Here is a 22,309-nt window from a genome sequence, read left to right as displayed (position 1 = left end):
GTTACAGTTATGTTACATGTGGTGAACACTCCCGTTTTTATTGTATTTTCTGCCACAGTCTGATGGGATTCTAGAGGCCAAAGCTGATGGCTATTTAGGCAGATGAGTGAGCCTCAGAGGCCATCCCAGCCCTTCCAGATCCCCAGTGTAGAGAGACTCATCCTGCCTAGGGACAGCTTTTGGGAGTGAGGATGAGATTTAGGTTGACCATGAATCCTTGGCTGATAACTGTCCTTGTCATGAGCTAGTCTCAATCTGTAAACAGGTGGTAGTGGAGGGGAAAAGTCATACATTTTATGTTTTTGGTAGAGTTATTATTTTGTTATTTTCTCTATAAGTGCAGTACTGACTCATTTCACAAAAAAAATCAGCAAACACAAAGAAGCTGAAAGAAGAATATATAAGATACTCACAATTCTTCTACCCACATTAAGATATTAGTGTGTGATTCTTAAACTTTTTATTCTTATTGAAGGAGTTTATTCCCCTAAGAATGAGTTCCGTATCTTATTATACACCTACATTTGTTTCAATATACACATCATACTTTCAGTTAAATTACTTAATGTTCCCCACTCCTAGGTACTTGAGGACAATTGACTCTGTGGGTGATTCTATGGCTAATACAGTGGCTTTCTGTGCTGGTAGATAAACTGGTGTGTCCTAGTTTGGGATGTCTTTTTCAAGGCCATTTTCTTATATTCTGTGCATATATATGCTACAGTGCTTACAGCTGTTTGCTCTGGGTAGTTAAAAACATGGATATTCAAAATTTTAATATTTTGCTTGTCTGTTTTTGCTTATGTATTTGAAATGAACATGTATTGGTTTTACAACAACAAACTATTCCATATGTAAAACTTTACAGAAAATATATTGAAATCTGCTTGCAAATTGTGTACGGTCTATACTTGAAATGTAGTAAAGGCCATAAATACAAATGTATACACACACATAGACATATATATATATATATATAGCTATGTAGAGATTATATAACTATAGATTTACTTTTATCTATGTATGTTTTAAAATCTCTATATAGTTATACATGTATATGTGTATGGTTTTGTATGGCAGTATGTCATGAATACATGAATATATTTTCATGTCAAATACATTTTACCCCATAATTTTCTTGGTTGCGTGACTGTAATAAAATGCATATAGCCACTGTAAAATATGATTCAAACGTTACCTTAAAAATTGAAGGAGAACCCCATATATTTTCTTATACAACTGTAACATAATTAGCCCTATATTGTTGGGTATTTGTGTTTTTCCTAATTTTTTAGTATTAGAAATTATGTTCTGTTGAATATTCTCCTATGTATCCTTAATTATTTGACATGTCGTATTTTTCTCTATATGTAGATGAATGTAGACATATTGTATTTTATTTATTTATTATTTATTTATTTATTTTTGAGATGGTATCTTACAGTGTCACCCAGGCTGGAGTGCAATGGTGCGATCTTGGCTCACTGCAACCTCTGCCTCCTAGGTTCGAGTGATTCTCCTGCCTCAGCCTCCCAAGTAGCTGTGACTACAGGTGCCCGCTACCATGCCTGGCTCTTTTTTGTATTTTCAGTAGAGACAGGGTTTCACCTTGTTGGCCAGGCTGGTCTCAAACTCCTCCTGGCCTCAAGTGATCTGCCTGCCTCAGCCTCCCAAAGTGTTGGAATTATAGGTGTGAGCCACCACACCTGGCCTGGACATGTTGTATTTTAAAAGTCAGTTTAATAATCTTATGTTAATGTTAAAATGTTGTGTTCCAAATTTCAGTGTTATGAACACTGATTAGGTTCACAGGCTAGCCCACAACAATTAATTTAATACACATTGTAGCTAAGATAGGATTTTGATACTATTGTATTATAGTGGATTCATCTGTTTCCTCCCCCATCCCCCAAATACGTTCAAGTCCTAAACTCCTGTACCTGTGAATGTGACTCCATTTGGAAATGAGTTTTTGCAGACATAATCAAATCAAGATGAGGTCATACTGGATGAGGACAGGCTCTAGATTCAGTGACTCTTGTCTTCCTAAGAGACTTGGACCCAGAGGGAAGAAGATCACGTGAGGACGGAGGCAGAGGTTGGCATTATGCTTCCACAAGCCAAGGAATGCCAGGACCCATCAGAAGTTGGAAAAGGCAAGAAAAGATTCTCTTCTAGCACCTTCGATGGAGGGTGGCCATGCTGACACCTCAGTTTCAGAATGTTGGCCTCCAGAATGGTGAGTGAATAAGTTTCTATTTTTCTAAGCTACCCAGTTTGTGGCATTTTGTTATGGCAGCCCCAGGAAACTAATATATATACCCAATCACCTTTCTGAATGTATTTCTCCATAGAATGAATGTTGTAAAGGGAGGTTATGTTCCAGTTACAGCCCACAAAAAGTATCTAGTGCCTAATATAGTTGAAACATAACACTATCAAATTAAATGTCGTTAAAGCAGTCTCTCATGGAAAGTTCAACCTATATACTGGGCCAGAGGGATTCTGCCTTCCTTGGTCCCATGCAGACAGACATGGAGACAGTTCCCTATTCTGCCAGGAGACAGTGCTTTCGGCAGTGGGTCTTACAAAGTTAAGTGAGCATCTTTAACTCAGCCAACATTTAATGACCGCCAATTGTGCTGGTATACGGTGGTGGATCACACCAAGTCCATCCTGCATGGGATGAACAGCTCAGTGGAAGATAAGGAAAATAGGCGTTTGGGGAGGATGGTAAATGTGAACTGCATAGAATCCTGTTGGGACTGGTGAAGAGATGCTAGGTGTGAGGGTGGGGGAAAGGGAGGGGAAGGGTGGCCATTTCTGCTAGGTGAAGAAAATCTAGGAAGTTTACATTGTCATTGTCATAGCTTGAGGAATTACCTTATGTACACTTAGGAGAGAAATTTTCCCAAGAGGTCTCTTGCAAATTCCTCTGAGATTCTAGCCACTTCTGTATCATTTTTAGTGCCAGCTCACCTTACTTCTTATTCATGCCAGGCCAGGAAAACAGATTTGTGACTGAAATTTGATTACCATACATTTGTAGGATCGGTAGGATTGTGACCTCGAATCAGTTTAATTGGCCTAATCCATTGGAGCCGAGTAATTGAATGCCAGCAAAAATGAGTCCCAAACTATTGGCAGTGGCTTGCTTTCTGGTAGGAAGATTGTTTTAATGTGGTAAATGGATGTTTTAGGGTCATCAGTTAATTTCTTTTACGTCCCACATGTTAATAGTCAGAGGAGACAATTGTATACCTAACTGACAAAGATACAAGATGTTGATTCTATGGCAAATTCCTTGGAATGAGAAAATCGGGAGAGTAGTCCAACAGCAGTGACTTTAATATTTCCATTTAACAATGAGGCAGATGTATATCTACCTAATATCTTGGAGGGTAGGATATTGATTTCCAAGGCCAAGGTAAGGACATATGATGTGGACAATTGTGAGGTAACAGTGAGAAAGGGCTTAAACCTTTCCTGAGAATTGTTCCCAGTTGCTGTATTTATCTGAAATATTAGGCTTCTCAAACTTGATGACTTCCCAGTCTGACTTAATTATTTTAATTATGAAGTTACTTAAGTATATGAAAACATAATCATTTGTATAAACCCTTTAATAGCTCCTAGATAACTATAAACCCCATCACATTTACACATTGAAGAACTGGTCTTAATTTGAATTATTTTTTAGTTTTTAGCTTCATTTGTATATAATATGTTGGACAATGTTGGCTGAAACTACATTATCACGCGCCATATGAATTTAGTTCTATTGGATTCTTCATTGCTGCAGTGTCCCTTTGTTCCCTTCATGTCATATCACAAGCATTTCATTTATTTATTAGTGTTTGTTCTCTTTCTTTTTTTTTTCTTTTCTTTTTTTTTTTTTTGAGATGGAGTCTTGCTCTGTGGCCCAGGCTGGAGTGCAGTGGCGAGATCTCGCTCACTGCAGGCTCCGCCTCTGGGGTTCACGCCATTCTCCTGCCTCAGCCTCCCGAGTAGCTGGGACTACAGGTGCCCGCCGCCACACCCGGCTAATTTTTCGTATTTTTAGTAGAGATAGGGTTTCACTGTATTAGCCAGGATGGTCTCGATCTCCTGACCTCGTGATACACCTGCCTCGGCCTCCCAAAGTGCTGGGATTACCGGCATGAGCCACCATGCCTGGCCTGTTCTCTTTCAATTTTTAAGTTAACATTTGAATCGTGTTTTGCAGTGGCTATATGCATTTTATTACAGTCATGCATCACTTAACAATGAGGATATGTTCTGAGAGATACATGGTTAGGCGATTTCATCATTACGGGAACACCATGGAGTGCACTCACACAAACCCAGATGGGATAGCCTACTACACACCTGGGCTATGTGGTCTAATTGCTCCTAGGTTATACACCATACAATGTTACTGTACTGACTACTGTAGGCAATTATAACACAATAGTAAGTATTTGGGTATCTAACATATCTAAACATCAAAAGGGTACAGTAAAAATACAGTGTAAAAGGTTAAAAAAAAAACCAACACAAATAGTACACCTGTTTGGCACTTATCATGAAAGGAGCTTGCAGGATTGGAAGTTGCTCTGGGTGAATCAATGAGTGAGTGGTGACTGTGAAGGCCTAGGACATTACTGTACACTTTTGTGGACTTGATAAACACTGTAGACTTAGGTTACACTAAATTCATTAAAAAATTGTGCTATAACATCATGAGATCTCTGATGTCATTAGGTGTAGGAATATTTCAGCTCCATTGTAATCTTATGGGACCACCAATGTATATGTAATCTGCCAATGACTGAAATGTCCTTATGTGGCACATGATTGTATTTGTATTTTGTATTGCTTTCATGTAACTGAGAAGTAATTTTCAAACTCAAAACCAAACCCTTGCAAATTCCATAAAGATGTATGTAAAATGTCTCATCAAAAGTCTGGGACATTTCAGGTTCTTGATGAAAGGTTCTGTTGTGGTGGTAATGTATGAAATCAAGCCTTCTAGAGGCTTCCAACCCTTCACAGATGCTAGTGAGTTTACCTAGATGCAGCTTGGTTTAGAGGACTGCTCCTTTCCTGGCATAGCACGATAGTACAAGCAGGACACAAGACAGGCAAGGTTGGAAGGTGGAAGCATAATTGAGCTAGAAAGGAAGGATACAACAACATGCAATTAGTATGCTTCTGGCCTCAAAGGTGTGAGTTATCTGTGACTGTGACTGTGATTCTGTCATTGCAACTGACTGTCCACTGTGATGTAACTATAAGGGAGGGAGAGGTTTCCAGGTCAAATATGAGATGGCCTGGGTCTAAATCCTAGCTCTGCTGCTCACAGCTGAGTGACCTTGGGCACAGTTGTGGAAACACAGGCTAGACTGCTGGGACCAGAGGTCCCAAATACAGTGACTCATACAAGGTGGATGTTACAATTATCCCTTGAATAACAGTCTAGATGAGGAGTCCAGGGCTGATATGGGGGCTTGACAGCATGAGAGAACAGCCTCCTTTCATCTTGTTCTTCTGTCAACCCTGACATCATCTGCATGTTCAAAGACACTGGCCACCATGTTTGCATTTCAGCCACAGGTAGAGGAAAAGATGAGGAAAAGGAAGTCACACCGTCAGTCATGCCATCAGCTAGAATTTACATGGTTATGAAGGTTGCAAATTACCCCTTGCAACATTTCTAGAGAAGATGAAAGGAAATATATCTGGGTATGTGTGTTGGGTGGGGGCATGAGACGGCATCTGGAAGTCTCTGCTCCAGTTTCCTAAGTCTAGGTTTCCTCATCTTTTAAATAAGGTCTACTGGTCTACTTCACAGGGTGGGGACGTCGGTATTAAATTGAAGTTTCCATTGAGAGTTTTTGGTGTAGCACCTGACACTGAGCAAGTAAGAGGCACTGTTGCCCACAGGTGTGGGCAACTCTGTCAGCCAGTGCAATGTCACTCATGGCTGCGGCTTTCCATCACATTAAATGATGTAGAGTACCCTGGACAGTCAAACTCTGATGGCAGTAACCATGATGATTGGCAGTGATGCCACTCTGAGGCCATGCTGTGCAGAAAGCTCTCTTCTTGACCTCAAGTTTCTGCAGGCAACATGGCAAAGTGGCCTCTAGAACAAGACTGCCCGTATTGGACACCTGGCCCTGCCCCTTAGAGCTGTGCCATTTGAACCAAGTTACTTCATCTCTCTATCCCCCAGCTTTCTCATTTTTGAGATGAAGATAACAGCATCTGTCTGATAGAATAATTCAATGACCTCTTTATCTGTGAAGTGCTTATAACAGCACAGAGCACATGGAAATTGCTGTGTAAGTCAGTATATATTAAATAAATACAATTATTATAGATATGCTGTTTAGTCCTAATATTAGAAACCTTATCATATACTAGAGCCATCAAAAAAAAAAAAAAAAAAAAAAAAAGAGGTTGATTCCTTACTTGCTTCCTAGAATGGAAGCTCCATTAAGGGAGAGAATTTGTCTTTCTTTCTGCTGGATCCCAGGGCCTGGAACAATACCTGGCCCTTTGTGGCACCTGATGGAGCCTTGGAGGTTTGGTGTTCCTGTGTCAAAACGGACCTGACATCTTATTTTCTGTGTGTCATTTGCTACTAAGGAGATAGTATCCCAACGAAAGGAAACAGTTATTATCTTCAGGGAAAGTCCTGGATATCAACCCTCAGGTGTGGAGCCATGGAAAGAACAAATACTGATGCTGGGGTAGAAAAATTTGCTTTTAAGAACTGGTCCTGCCCCTAGCTATCTGCAGGACTTTAGGGGAAGGGGGATATGAATGCCTTAGTTTCCTCATCTGTAAAATGGAAATGACATTGACCTTATAGGGCATTTTGAGAAATAAGTGTGTGAATTCATTATAAATATAGGGTGTGTCTTCTGTGCCTAGTGCAGTGAATACAACATGTCTATTTGTTGTGAAGGGGCCTTGCTAAATGTGGAGGGCATCCTCATGAGGGGAAATAGGATTCATAACATGAAGGAACTGGGCCCATATGAGGCTGCCGTTGAATGCAGAGGAAGGCCCTGAGTTGGGCATTTTACAAGGGGACATCTAATAATCTGTAACTTGCATCTGGAGAGAGGAAGACTGCTTTTTGTGATGTGAAATTATTTTGATCTTTAGGTGCAGCATTTGCTTTCAATTGAAATGTTTTTTTCTAACATAGGAAGATTCTGTGCACTATTCCAAGAAGCCTGCAGACCCTTTTGCAGTGATTGTAATGTGATTTGCTGCATACATCAGAGGGTGAGGGAGCTGTGTGCTTCTTGTGCAGAAGGCAGATTTGATTTCAACTCTAGAGGCAAATAAAGGAAACCTGGGAAACAAATATGAAAAATCTGAGCAAATGTGGAAATGAAAAAAAGGGGGATGGGAAAGGGAGAAAAGACAGAACCCTGAGAGTAAACAAGAGGGCTTGCTTTTGGTAACCTCTCTTTCTACTTCTAATGAGCTTGGACCAGACCTTCACTGAATATTGTTTGGTGAGATTTGCCTCACCTTGGGGACACAAAGCCAGAAGCTTTCCTCGATAACACACAGAATAAAGAAACCTCGTGCATTACAAATGGGAGAAAGAACAACAGAGACTTTGATGTCTTTAAAATCAATTCAGCAAAGATTGTTTTAGGTGGAGGTTATGAGCAATGAGGAATAAGGACATGGCAAAACTGTTTCTGCAGGGGAGGAGCCTTAGTCACAGGAGACTGCTTTGCAAGGCATGATTGGCATCCCATGACCTGACCAAATGCTCCAGGGTCAGAGTCACCTCCAAGACAGGGTCCCTGTCCCTGTGGCTGTTACTCCCTACACAAGGCTATTTGGGCTCACCTTTTGTCCACAGTGATTCTCTGTTTACCAAAGGTCTACAAACCAATCTGTCTATATAATCTATGTTAAGCAGGGGTGACTCTTTCATGCAGATGACTTCTGACCTTACTATCCAAATATTACAGTAATGGCCATCTGGAACTCTTACGGTGGCAATTCTCATGATATCATTCCCAGCTTGGTTGAGAGGTATTATGGTATCCAGGCAGGCTCATAGTGGGAAGTGGGGCATATTTTGGCGAAAGCATAGCTTTGTGCCATCTCTAAAACTGTACTATGCAGACAGCTGATAACTTCATCCATCAGCAAAATAAGCACTATGTTGAAAACAAACTCTTGACAACCACGATGAAAAATGAAGACACTGCACAAAAACCATGATCTGAGATGAAAAATAAAGCTCCCTATATGTGGGCAACCAGGGATTGGGCACATTAGTGTCAGCTGAAAGAACAGAATCTGTTCAGTTTTACTGAAGTGGATATGACTTCCCAGGATTATGTGAAGAATAGACATTCATGTGTTCATTCATTCATTCATTCATTCACACAAAAGGCAATTACTGAGTACCTTCTAGGTGCCAAGAACTATGCTAGGGCCTAGGAATTCAAAGATGTATCTTAAAAATTGTCTCTGGTACTAAAAACTAGCTAGAGGGGAGACAGACATGCGAATAAACATATGCCATAAAATAATTGGTCTAATGGTGTTTGTACAACAGAGAAAAGTCTTCTTAAGAAAATGGGACAGAAGTGGCCAGGTGCAGTGGCTCACGCCTGTAATCCCAGCACTTTGGGAGGCCGAGGCGGGCGGATCACAAGGTCAGGAGATCAAGACCATCCTGGCTAACATGGTGAAACCCCGTCTTTACTAAAAATACAAAAAAATTAGCCGGGCGTGGTGTCAGGTGCCTGTAGTCCCAGCTACTCAGGAGGCTGAGGCAGGAGAGTGGCATGAACATGGGAGGTGGAGCTTGCAGTGAGCCAAGATTGCACCACTGCGCTCCAGCCTGGGCAACAGAGCGAGACTCCGTCTCGGGGGAAAAAAAAAAAAAGAAAATGGAACGGGAGTTTGAACAAAGCCTCCTGGAGAAAGTGTTTTATGCTTTCTCTCTGTAATCAGTATAATTGTGTCAAGAAATTGATAGGACCATGTGCACACGTACACACACACACAGACACACACATTTAATTCTACCTGCAAATGCCAGAAGGCTGCAGGTGATAGCAGTCTTGGCTCTAGAATTCTCCTAATGCTTGTTACAAAGACCTAGGCACTTAAACAATGATTCTAGCAATGATGAGAAAGAGTCACCTAGATGGGAAGGATTTATTCATTCTAAGAAAAACAACAAACACACATTTCATTTCTTTCCTGCAGAAAGTTTGGAAGAGGGAATAGACTAGATGAAAAGGATTCAAGGCAGTGGGAACAGATAAAATATTTAATAAGCTTATAACGAAAAGGAGTGGAAAGAGCCATTGTTAGGGAAGTAAGTGAAGACTTTAAATGGCAGTTTTATTGCTTATTTTTTTCCAGCCTCTGCATCTGATCTCAGCAGTGAACTCTGCGTGTTTTTTCTAGTATGGCCCATGAGGCTCAGTTTTCTGTTTGCTATCACCTGAGCCCTGGTCTCAACCTTTGTAACTGAATTATTTGTACCCAGAGGACAAATTGAGTCAGAGGAAGCTACTTCTGCAATTACATGGGAAGAGGATGTGACAGCCTGCTGCTGCTTTGAGGAGACAGCCCCAGGGGCAGATGCAGGTGGCAGCCTGGGAGACAGCGGGCTGCAAGAATGCAGAGCCCTGGCTCCCCTCCCTAACTGCCTTTCCCAGAGGGGAAATACACCCAACAGGCAAAACAGGAGACCCTGGAGACAAAACAGCCTCAGGGCATCTCTGTCCATCATGGTTGTCTATCGAACCTTCCATCAGAGTACATTTTGGAAGATGCCTTCCCTGTAGGGCTGTTGTGAGCATTACTGACTTAACATGGAAAGCCTTTTAGACAGGACCTGCCTGGCCAGTGAAAAGTGCAATGTAAATGTCGGCTATGGAGGAGGATGAGGAATTTCACATAAAAATGAAGAAGATAAAACCTTAAGAACTTTTAAAGTGTATATGTTTAAATATAAAACTGGCTGGGCACAGTGGCTCACATCTGTAATCCCAACACTTTGTAAGGCTGAGATGGGAGGATCACTTGAGCCAAGGTGTTCAAGACTAGCCTGGGTAACGCAGTGAGATCCTGTCTCTATAAAATATTAAAAAATGAGCTGGGTGTGGTGGCACGCACCTGTGGACCCACCTATTGCAAGAGGCTGAGGTGGGAAGATCACTTGACCCCCCCAGGAGGTTGAGGCTGCCATTAGCCAAGATTGTGCCACTGCACTCCAGCCTGCGTGACAAATATATCTATATAGGTTTTTATATATTTACATAAATATACATATTTTATATGAGTATATATATGTTTATCTATCTAAAACAGATATATATATATATGAGTCCTAAAAAGGTGTGTGTGCGCGCACACGTGTACCTATACACACTTGCATGCACATGCACTGTAAATGTTTGCTAAAAAAGGAATTTAATCCTTTATGTGAGAGCTTTCTTAATAATAAGTAGTAATTACAAGAGATGTGCCTCCTCTCACCTGGAGGCAAAGAAGTTTTGATTTCCGATTCTGTAAACACTGAGGTCATGGTCTTAGACTCTAAAGCTGAGATGACCCTCTAGTGTTCCTACCAACCCCCGGCTTTTATAGATGAGAAAACACACTCAGAAAATAAGACTTGTCCAAGACCACATGGCCAGAAAGAGGCAGAGGCAGATTATAGATCCTATGAGCTTAGGGGAATTGGGAAGGAGAATTGGGAAGAGGAGTGTGAGTCCCCTTCAAGCCTTTCTGACCCAATAGGCATTGAATATTGATCCTTGAGGGCCAGGACAAGGGCCAGCCAAGCACATGGTAGCACTGAGCATAGGAGATAAAGATGCCTTGAGCTTGAGAAGCAAATATGGAAATGTACCCCCCAGCTTCCTCTTTTTTCATTGTCTTGCTTTTGTTCTGGGTGCCATCTCTGCTGACAAAGTAATGAGCACTTGGGCAGATGCCATTGGTCAGAGTGATGTACCTCTAGTAGCTCTGGCTGTCCCGTGATTCAGTCAGGAACAGGCTGCTGGACTGACCTGGGTGGCTGTTGTGTGCGTGTGTGTGTGTGTGTGTGTGTGTGTGTGTCAGTGTGAGAGAGACAGAGAGTCACTGGGAAGTTTCAAATGGGCTTGGAAGAAAAATTTTGAAGCCATGGGAATTGTTCTCGTTACTCATTACTCCGCTTCTTATTACCACTTTCTATTGGCCTAATCCAACCTTGGTGTAAAGTTGAAGAAAAAGAAAAAGAAAAAAATAACAAAGTCAAAAGAAAACCCAAAAAACTCTCCTCTTAAAATAAACTTTTGTACAGAGTGTCCCGAAAGTCTTAATGCCTGCTTAAAACTGCACTGACTTTTGAGACACTCGGTAAGTGAAAAGATGAAAAGCTTGCAATCCGTAGAATGGAGGTGGTGAGTGGGTGAGCTGGGTAAGTCAGACAGGCTTGTGAGACTGCTCCCCAGGGAGGGCCAGCCACACATCTCAAGCCTCAGACCATGGAGAGGAGCATTTGTGGGCAATGGCTTTTGTAAGATGGGAAGCGTTTGGCAGGTGACTATGTGGTCAAGTTATTAGACTCAGAGGTGCTTAACTCACCTGGACATTTTTGTGGGATTTGGTAGGAAATAGAAGGGAGATGCTAGGTAGTGGCAAAGGGACAGGGATAGAGGGACCATAAGGAGGTGAGGCTGCAAATTCACAGACAGTGGGTGGTGGTGCTGTTTGGACTCATGCTTAGAAGTGGGGTTCAAGCCAAGTTCAATGGAATCGTTGAGGGTTAAGGAGCTGCGATTGATATCTGGGTTACATAAATAATTCAAGTACTAGCTATCTAGGAATCCAAGTCCTGAGGACTTGTGAGGTCATCTTTTCCTTTAATATTTAAAAACAAATAAAAAACTGCTTGTGCTCCCTGTCTCACATATGGCAGAAGTCCCATTCCAATCTTAATCTTCTCATGAACGCCTGGAGGCTGACTTTCTCTTTCCTGCCTCTTTCTCCAGTTTACTGCTGTCACTGAGTAATTCTTGATCTTTGCCTATGTTCACCTTCTCTGGCTGTTCTTTCCATTTTCCCATGTTCACCCAAATGTGCCACTAACCCTTGAAAAAATTTCCCCGACAGCATCCCCAAGTCAAGAGAGCTGATGGAGTAGACTTTTACTGAGGAGGAGTTTCAACACATTCCTGATATACAACTTGAATCATTTGTGAGACCGTCCTGGCCTATAAATCTCCCTTGGCCTTTTCCCACTGTCAGGAACGTCTCACTTGCTGTATTCTCTTCCCAGGCACTGGCCTCCTTGCATTTTACTGGAGCTGTCTTCCTTTTCTTGTGGACCAATTTATGTCTGTCAATTTCTACCTGTTCCTGGACACTCCTCCCCCATCTCCTTTATCTTGGTATATTTTATTCCACTTATCTTCTTACTCTTTGGCTTTTCTTCGTCTCCTCCATCTTCAATATCTTGTCTAGAACCCATCTTTTCACAACCAGAATTGCGATCTAAATAAGGTTTTTCTAAATAACAGACTGTGTTTTCTCTAAGAGGAATTGTGCTCTCAGGTTTTAAGATAATATGTAGCCACCCTGACTTCATGAAAGCATTCTGATTTCTTAATTTAAGGAAGAGGAGTGGAAGGTATAAATATTTCTTGAGGGTTTTTTAAAACCAGACCCTGGGCTAGTGCTTTTTATGCATCATTTAATTTCATCCTCAGAAAAGTCCTGTGAAGTGGGATCATCACCCAGATTTACCAAGGACAGTGAGTCAGGAACACAGCACTGTGCCAGTCACATAAGCTGGTGGATGGCAGAAGTCGCCATCAAGACAAAATCTTTGGACTCTGGAGCCTGAGCTGTTTCCTTGAATCATCTTGCCTTGGAAGAGGGGATGATGACAGAGATGACCCTGTGGGTACTGGAATCTCCTTCCTTGATGGCCTGCTCTTTACCCTCCAGCTACACTTTCCCACTCACTACTGAGGCAACTCTGGCTCTCCCTTTTCCCATCCCTTCCTGCTTTTCTCCAAGGGTGGTGGGGCCTGGGTTCTGTCAATTCCAACTGTAGCCTGTTCTCTCCTGCTCTAGCTGAAGCCCTAAGTGGTGCTTGGAGCTCTCTTGGAGTAGAATCTGCTGACTTTCTCACCCTCAGTGTCTCTTCCCCATCCCATCTCATCCTTCACTTCTGATAGACTGGCTCCAGTACCCTGTGTTGGGCACATGGTAAAGAATTTTGGCTTTGAGTTAGACATGGGGTCAAACTGAAGCTTGACCTCTCATCAGTTGTATAACCTCAGGCAAGTTGTTTAAACAATTTGCTTAAGTTTTTTCTTCTTTAAAATGGGGACAATGAGAGTATCCAACTCAGAGGGATTCTGGAAGGCCTCAATGGTATGATGTAGGTAAAGGGATTGGTACAGAGTCTGATAAATAGTGAAGGTTCATAAATGGTAGCAATTGGTGTGGTTATGGACACAGTGATCTTGCTACAACTTTCCTCCTCCAGTGCTTGGTGGTACCCATTGCCGACCAGCCCAGACTCCTTGGCCTGACACTCAGGGTCCTTTGCTATCTATAAATTAGCCTGAGCCCACCTTTTTCATCTGTTGTGCTGTAATAATGCTGGACTACACACCACTTCCTGGCTGCAGCCCCTGGTATTAACCTAGACTAGCCACCTCTACCAAGAGGAAGTCTAACCATGTTTCCAGAGCCAGCTCAATCATTTCCTGGAGATGCTCCTTTCTGACTCCTCTCCCATCCCCTCCCCTTGGGAAGTGAGCTGTCTCTAGCCTCTCTTCCTTTAGCTCTTTGAGCATGTTAATGATACACATCTCTTGCTACCCCTAGGCATGTTTATTAACTCTGCTTCAAAATAAAGTTCCTTGAAGATGGGAGCTTACTTCATGTCCTCTGTGTCATGGGCAGTGCTGAGAATGAATTCAGAAAATGATCTGGGAGACAAGAAGCTGAACAGCTCCCACTGTGTGTGTAGCCTAATTTGGGGCTTCACTTAATCCTTCCTAATAAAATCCCCATTTCCTGCCTCTTCCCCATTCAGTCTTTGTCCACAGGCTACCCAACCCCTGAAAGAGACGTATGATCTTCCACTCCAAGGCACAGGCACATATTGAAAAGGTTCCTACCATCTCCTTGGAAGGTTGCCTGTTTCTTAGTGGTCTCTAAGAACAGAGGATACAGACCCAAGGGAACACATAAGGCAGTCCATTGGAATGTAGGAAGAAAATGTTAGCACATCTGTTTACTTATCTTGCATATTTTCATTTCTTAATGTCCATCTTTTGATGTATGCCTTATTATGCACATAGCACACTAGAACAGTGACTTGCATATGTAATTTATAAATAAATGTGTATTTATTGCATATTTACACATATTGCAAAATAAAAATATTTTCATTTACAGGATGCCTGATTCAGTAAGTTTAGAGTCCAAAGATGTTCCCTATACACTGCTACTGGTTGAGAAGAACAGCTGTACGTATATCGTTTCTTAATGCAAACTATTAATTGGTGCTCTGATGTGCACCAAGTGCAGCCAGGCTCCTGATCCTGTTTTATTTTATTTTATGTATTTATTTATTTTTTAATTTTTTGAGACAGGGTCTTGCTCTGCACTCAGGCTGGAGTGTAGTGACGTGATTATGGCTCACTGCAGCCTCGATCTCCCAGGTTCAATTGATCCTTCTACCTCAGCCTCCTGAGTAACTGGGACTGCAAGTGCATGCCATCATGCCCAGCTAATTTTTTTTTTTAATTTTTTACAGAGACAGGGTCTTGCTATGTTGCCCAAGCTGGTCTCAAACTCTTAGGCTCAAGCAACTCTCCCTCCTCAGCCTCCCAAAGCACTGGGATTACAGGCATGAGCCACTGCATCCAGCCTTACTTTTCTAATTTGAAATCCTACTTCAAGCTTCACCTGCTTGTACTCAATGTTTTCTCGACCACTTGCCTTTCTGGGTGCTTATTCCTCTTAGATGTTCATCTCTACTGATCCTGGGGTAATCACTTCATCTGCATCTCCTCTCTATCATATATTATAATTCTTTACTTTCTATTTTAACTATTTATATAAATGTCTTATTCGCTGTTCCAGACTATAAGCTCATATTTCTGATTCCATCTTTTTATCCTTATCTCTTATCCTAGTTTCTGTACAGAATAGATGCTTAATATAACTTTGCTGATTAAACGGAATATATGATGTATAACCCACATTTTCAGTAGTTCTCTCAGATACAACTGCAACTGCTAATCTAAGCCATCTCTTTCTTCTCCGTGAAGGCTTCACTTTCATCTTCTTTTGCGAAAGCAGCTCTGCTGTTAAATAAAGCCAACTAGAAAATGAAGGGGTATGAGAGGAATGTCCACATCCACTGTACAAGCAAACTGTTCTGCAATGTGCTCTCCAGAAGAACAAAACTTTGTAGGATCATGTTCTTGTTGGGGATGAAAGCAGAGGGAGACCCTAGACTTGGAACTTTTGCATAACACATCTGTAAGGCAGCAGGGACTTGTTCTTGTACTGTTTTTTTCAAGGGAGTGAGTAATGTGCTTGCTCACTTTCTCCTCTCCTCTCCAGTCTCCAGCTGTCCACCTGGTTCTCTTCTATCTAGCCTTCAGACACATCAAGAAGTGTCCTATTATTTTAGAGGCATGCCACTGTCAGGAAAGCCTGTGTTTGCTCATAATTAGGATTTGTGCCCAATATCATTTGGCATTCTCAGCCCAATGGGCCATTCACCACTCTGAGATGAAAAAGCCATTTCATTTCATTGAATATTTCCTGAACTCTAAGTACAATATTAGAGTGCCAGGTATCTTACATTTGCCACTCCAATTCCACTCCCCAACCCTTTTCTACCCACTCTCTCTCTCCTGTGGCTGACCTGGGCTACATCAGTGGGCTCCCTTGTTCTCTGCCTTTGAGGTGGATTCTACTAATAGGGAGAACCAGCGGAAGACTGGATGAATGGAGAAGATGAATTCAGGCTGGCTGCCTCTCTCATCCAAAACTCACAGCTCCTGTTGGATGGTCCTTTCCATGAAACTAATGAAACTCTTTCTGTGTCTGGGTTCTGGTGACCATCCATCTGCACCCCTTCTCAGGCCCAGCGGTAGTAATGGGGCATGACTGTTGCTGCACTATCCCTTCTGCTCTTTGTAAATAGTCCCTTTACTATGCTCTTCTCAAAGTAGGCATATTCCTCTTTGAGTATGCCATGTCTCCAGGAAAAGGAGAGAGAGAGATCCTAATTAAAATGGGAAGTGTGAATGTTATTCTCTAGATGAAAGGGACATATTGGAGTTGCATTTTAGAAAACAAATTCTCTTTGATTAGAGGAGAGCTACTCAAAGTGGGCTGGCAGCATCAGCATCTCTGAAGCAGACCCTCTGGGAATGATCCCAGGGTCCAGCAATCTGTGCTTTAATAAGCTCAGTAAGCGCTGAATTTAGAGGGGATGAAGCTGGAGGCAGAAAGACCAGTTGGGAGGCTGCTGTGGTTGAAAAGAAAAAAGAAAGAGGAAAAAAGAAGAGGAGATAGTGGTAAGTCTGGGATAGATATTTAAGATATTTAAGGTTTGGGATTGATAAGACTTGGAATTGAATAGATGTAGAGAAACTTAGAGGAGAAGTTGATCTCAGGTATTAGGCTTAGTTGGTTTTATTAACCAAAATCAGAAAGAAAGGAGCATAGATTTGAGAGAGAAGTTGTTATGACAGTAACGAGCACAGTTAAGTTTTAAGTGCTTGTGGAGACAGCATGGGGAGGAAGTCCAGAAAGCTTTTTAATACAGGGGTCTTGAAATCAGGAGAAGAGTCTTGACCACACTGAGCTTGCAACATTCAACAAATACTCACCGTGATGGTAAGTCAACTTTGTAAAATGTCAACTTGGGTAGGCTCACCTAAGTTTCCCAGAATTCCCTTTTTTTTGTATGTTTCTGGTTAGGGTGGGTCATAAGAGAGAGTCTTGGGAGACTTGGTGGGTGGAAGGGCAGCAGCAGTCATTTTGAGGCTCACAGGCATTGTCACTGATCTGCTGACTTGCCTCATCTGCATGAAGAAGCTGTGGCCTTGCAACTGCTCCATTTTCCCTTGACAGGCTCCTCCTTTAGCTTCTCTGACTCCTAGCTCAGTTAGGTATGTTTAGCTCCATGACAAAAGACTCCAGCTTCTGCAGGGACCCACACTATCAAAGTGAGAAGCAACAAGAAATGACATAGGTTTTACTTTATTTATTCTTGTAGGCTGGGTTCCATCCTCTTGTTTGTGGGATCCAGCCTGATCTTAATCTCTTTTACTTTACATCAATCTTCCCCTACCAACTGCCTGCCCTGGGGACTCCAAATTTCTGCATCAGATACAAAAAGAACAGCCTTACAGAAATGTACCTATGCATTGCCTAGTGGTTCTGCTTGAAACATAAAGCTTGTTTGCATTGACTAATGCATTCACCAAAAGAAAGAGCACAAGGGAGAATAACAGGTAGGGCATAGGTGGAATCTACTATTCAATACAACAAACATCTGCCTTGGAGTGAGCATGTGATGGGAGGTAGGGGTCTGTGATTCCTGGTAAATCTCAGTTCTTACGTGCCTCTCATGAAGGCAGCATTTTGCTTGTCTGAGTGCAGAATAGAATTTCAAGGATGATTTTGGTAATGTTCATAAATTTTGCCTTGGTCTCTAATTTGGGACCTAACTCCTGCATAAGATGTGAGTCCACTACAGATTAGGGAGTCATTGGAGAACAGGTAAGTAACATTCCTCAGGAAGAACCTGAAAAATGAAAAGGAAAAAGAGCCTTGGGAGGTAACTTAAATTAAATATGGTAACCAAAATATTTGGTCATATAGTCTTTACAAAAGATTTCTTTTTATATTTCTATTTATGTGAAAGGCATACACTACTATATTTAGGATTTGTTTAATGAAGAGTCATTATTGAAAAGTATAAAACAAGAATCAGGATTGGCCTAAAAGATTCAGGGCTCAATCATGAATGTGTTGCTAGAGAATAAAGGGTATTTTTGACTCTTAGTTTAGCGTACTTTGCTGTGTTCTTGCTTCTGCTGCATATACACATGCGTTAGGGGAAAATGGCAATTTCAAACCCTGACAATATTTACTCATTTCCTGTTTGCCCTGGGGTGTCCAAGCTCACCATTACAGTGATTCAGCTGCTTAAAAGAGGAGGGAGATTCTGGTTCCACAGCTTTGCTTTCCACTCAAATTAAATGAAAATGGAGATTTTCCTCTAGCACTTTATGTCGAGATAGCATTGTTGGGGGACTTGGCAGCACTGATGGAAAAGAGGGCGCCTTGTGTAGCCTTGCCAGCCTCCCTGACCATCCACTTAGATAAGGTTGTGTTTTGAAATATAATGAGGCTTGTTTTGGTTTCCAGGATGAGAGAACTATTTGTTTCCTCTCATCTCTGGTCAGCTTCTATAGAGCAAGTCATTGACCTGATGTTTCTGATTAACCTAGATATTGGTTTCCCTTTGAAAGTAAAAGCTTGGCCTGAGTTCACAGAGGACTACGACTTCTTGGTTTCAGCTTTGCCTGCTGAGTTCCTATTCCCTTCAAAGTGCTTTGGATGGAGGGCGGTCATAGTTCCCAGGGAGGTTGGCAAGGGTGTAGTTATAGTCTTTGACAGGTCTCAGATTTCAGAGATGTCTGTTACAGCTTCTGTCAAAAGAACCTCCCCTTAAAAATCAGCTGTGCCAGGTTCTGCTACTTGCTTTCCTGGTAGCAACTCAGTGCTTTGCTAGCTGAGGAGCTGGCTCTTTCCACAGCAATTTTATTCATAGTCAGACATTCTCCACTTTCTAGTAATCCCAGAAGCTTTTCCTTGTACTGCCTTCTCATCCAGTCTTTAGGGGGAAATCAGCTCTCTTGTCCTAAACATGAAACATGGAATGTGTTAGAGAACACTGCTTTAAGGCTTCAAATGTTTCTCTCTTAAAAACAGTGATGGGGACTTACATTAACTGGGCCCTTAACAGCGAGAGATGTTGTGCTAAACATTTCTTTTTTTGTTTGTTTTGTTTTGTTTTCTTGAGACAGAGTCTTGTTCTGTTGCCCAGGCTAGAGGGCAGTGGTATGATCTTGGCTCACTGCAACCTCCGCCTCTGGGTTCAAGTGATTCTCCTGCTTCAGCCTCCCCAGTAGCTGGGATTACAGGTGTGTATTTTTAGTAGAGATGGGGTTTCGCTATGTTGGCCAGGCTGGTCTCAAACTCCCGACCTCAGGTGATCCGCTGGCCTCAGCCTCCCAAAGCGTTGGGATTACAGGCATGAGCCACTGTGCCCAGCCTTATGCTAAGCATTTCATATTCATCAACTCATTTTATTCCTCAAAACAGTCCTGTGGAATACATGATTATGATTCTAGTTTATGTGGTAAAACTAAGTATAGGCAACATTTCCAAGGTTATAGAACTTGTAAGTAAGTTCTGCCAGACACCAAATCCATACTCTTAGCTTCCTCACTTACCTCCTGCTTTATCTGGAAGGTCCTCATTTCCCCACTGCTCGACTGTTAGCAGTGTGTTTGTTAAAAACAAAGCCCGAGCTGGGGACAGTGGTTCACCCCTGTCAATCCCAGCACTTTGGAGGTTGAGATGGGCAGATCACTTGAGGTCAGGAGTTTGAGACCAGCCTGGCCATCATGGTGAAATCTCGTCTCCACTAAAAATACAAAAATTAGCCAGATGTGGTGGCAGGCGCCCGTAATTCCAGCTACTCAGGAGGCTGAGGCACGAGAACCACTTGAACCCAGGAGACAGAGGTTGATGTGACCCAAGATTGCGCCATTGCACTCCAGCCTAGGTGACAGAATGAGACTCTGTCTCAAAAACAAAAAACAAAGCCCTAGATTTTATTTCAACTCACCTAACATGACATCCCTTGAGCATTTTGTTTTGAGGCTAAAAAACATGAACATGAGCATCTCAATTAAAGTGCCCTTGAAAAGATTTATTGGCAGATTGCTTTCATCTTGACCATAACGAATCACAGAAAAGGGAAAACAAGACAAGGAGTGACCTGAAGTACTCTTTGAAACACTGCATTTGGTGAAACTGGCGCAGAGTAGCTTTTAAGAATGCATTTCGTTCTTGCAAGCCAGCCTGGGGTCTAAGTGAAATAGAACTTGCAATACGATAAAGGAGATGCCTGTAAAAGATTTGTACTATGCAGGGGGGGTGGGAGAAATTGACTGATGAAAACCCCACATTTCTATAGTCAAGTCTTTACATGGAGTTGTCTGATGTGCAACCTAAGGTGGTATCACATTCAAAGACTCCTCTTCCTCTCCACTCCCCTCCCCTCCATTCATTTTCTCCCTCCCTCCCTCTCTCCTTCCCTTCCTCCTTCCCTTCTTTCCTTTTTTTCTTTCCTATTTCAAATATTTATTGAGCTCATACTGCATGCTAATTACTAGGTGCTGAGGATTCAACAGCGAACCCACTCCCCACCGCGGGGGGCCTATATGCAAGTGGGAGAGAAAATCAACAAATAAATCAATACATATATATAATCGTAGTTTAAGTCATGATAAGCACTGTGGTGAAAACATAAGGTGAGGTAAGTGGCCAGAGAGTGATGGCACATGCCCTTTTGGATAGGATGAGCCAGGAAGACCTCTCTGATGAGGGCATATTTGAGCAGACACCCGAGAGAATTAGGAGACTGGGCCACATGAATTTGTGAAGAAAGGGTACTCCACAAAAGGGAAACAAGGAATGTAAAGTCCCCGAAGCAGGAACATGCTTGTCATTTTCAAGCAACTGCAGAGAAACCACTGCAGCCAGAGCAGGGTGAACAATGTAAGAGTGGAGGAAACAAGGCTCTAGAGCGGGCCAGGGGTAAAATCAAGCCTTACAAGGGAAGGAGCCTGCACTTTATTCTAAATATCACGGATCCCACTGTAGGGTTTGAAGCAATGGTGTGACATCATCTGACTTGCTTTTTGATAAGATCACTCTAACACAGTGAGGAGAGTGGACCAAAGTGGACAAAAGTTAAAGCAGGGAGACCAGAAAGAAGGTTATTGCAGTCATCTAAGCAAGAGTAAGTGTGACTCAGGAGCTTGCCCACCACAGGGACTCTCCGGTGCTTTTGGGGTAGTATTGACCTATTCTATGTGCTGAACATTTTCCCTGTATTAGCTCCTCTTCATCTCTCAATCAGGTCCATACTCTTGAAGGATGGCTGCCAGCAATTTCTCTGTCTCCCTTACACACATACTGCTTCTTCCTGCCAAGAGCCTCTTTGCTCTCCCTTGAATCTGGGATGACTTTGTGACTTGCTTTGGCCACAAGAATGTAGCAGAAACAATTCTATGCCATTTTCAGACCTGTTCTTTAAGAAGCCTGGGAGGTTTCATATTCTCTCCGGGGAAGCCAGGTCCCATGTAAAGATGCTCAGGCTGGACTCCTGAATGATGAGACACCAGTGGAGAGAGAACAAGAGGCCACACGGGAAAGCACTGGCCAGGGTGGAGAACGTTTCTTAGCATGCATCCCTTCTAGCTGCTGCTGAATACAGCTGAGTGAGTGATCTCTGCTGATGCCACTAGAACAAAGAACTACCCATCTGAACCCTGCCTGGGTTCTTGACCCACAGAATGGTGAGGAATAATTTGACATTGCTTTAAGCCATTCAGTCGTGGGGTGGTTTATTAAGCAGCCATAGTAATCCAAAATTGTTGGTATCATCACCCCTATCTTGTAGATCAGAGTGGACAAACTATACCCATTGGGCCAAATCTAGTCTGCCACCTTGTTCTGTAGATAAAGTTTTATTGAAACACAGCCAAGATTATTAATTTACATATTGTCTATGACTGCTTTCACGCTACACAGCAGAGTAGAGTAATTGCAACAGAGACCTACTGTTACGGCTGACAAAGTCTAAAATATTATTTTGCCCTTTACAGACAAGTCTGCTGTTCCCTGTTATAGATGATGTCTCATGGGACTGAGTAATGGCCTAAGATTGCCCAATCAGTAAGTGGCAAAGTACTCAAATCCAAGTCTGTCTGATTCCAATGTGTTTTGCATTCTCCCATACTGTTTCTTATATCAGTTCTAGCCTCAAAGGTACACACCCAGGGAAATTTAAAACAAACAAGACACACTGTTGCTATGTGCTAGTGCTATGGTTTCAATGTCTGTCCCTTCCGAAAATCATGTTAAATTTGTTTGCTGTTGTGGTGATGTTAGGAGGAGGGACCGTTAGGGGGTGATAGGGCCATAG

The 22,309-nt window shown here is 42.3% G+C and overlaps 1 protein-coding gene and 1 long non-coding RNA gene across 2 annotated transcripts in view; both read left to right on the top strand.

Annotated features, from left to right (window-relative positions):
- The window catches only part of LOC126962844 (uncharacterized), a 41,988-nt gene extending 27,419 nt beyond the window's left edge, over positions 1–14,569 (top strand). Inside the window, exons 2-3 of the long non-coding RNA XR_007728832.1 lie at positions 2,052–2,239; positions 14,452–14,569. This is a non-coding gene — a long non-coding RNA (uncharacterized LOC126962844). The remainder of the gene's footprint in view (positions 1–2,051; positions 2,240–14,451) is intronic.
- BBIP1 (BBSome interacting protein 1) overlaps positions 1–22,309 on the top strand; it is a 1,212,900-nt gene that overhangs the window by 51,769 nt on the left and 1,138,822 nt on the right. The gene's annotated exons all lie outside the window — the stretch shown is intronic.

The sequence above is a fragment of the Macaca thibetana genome, chromosome 9 (genome assembly GCF_024542745.1).
Source record: "Macaca thibetana thibetana isolate TM-01 chromosome 9, ASM2454274v1, whole genome shotgun sequence".
NCBI lineage: Eukaryota > Metazoa > Chordata > Mammalia > Primates > Cercopithecidae > Macaca > Macaca thibetana.
The sequence above is the reverse complement of the archived record's forward strand: the minus strand, read 5'-3'. Positions and strand labels throughout refer to the sequence as shown.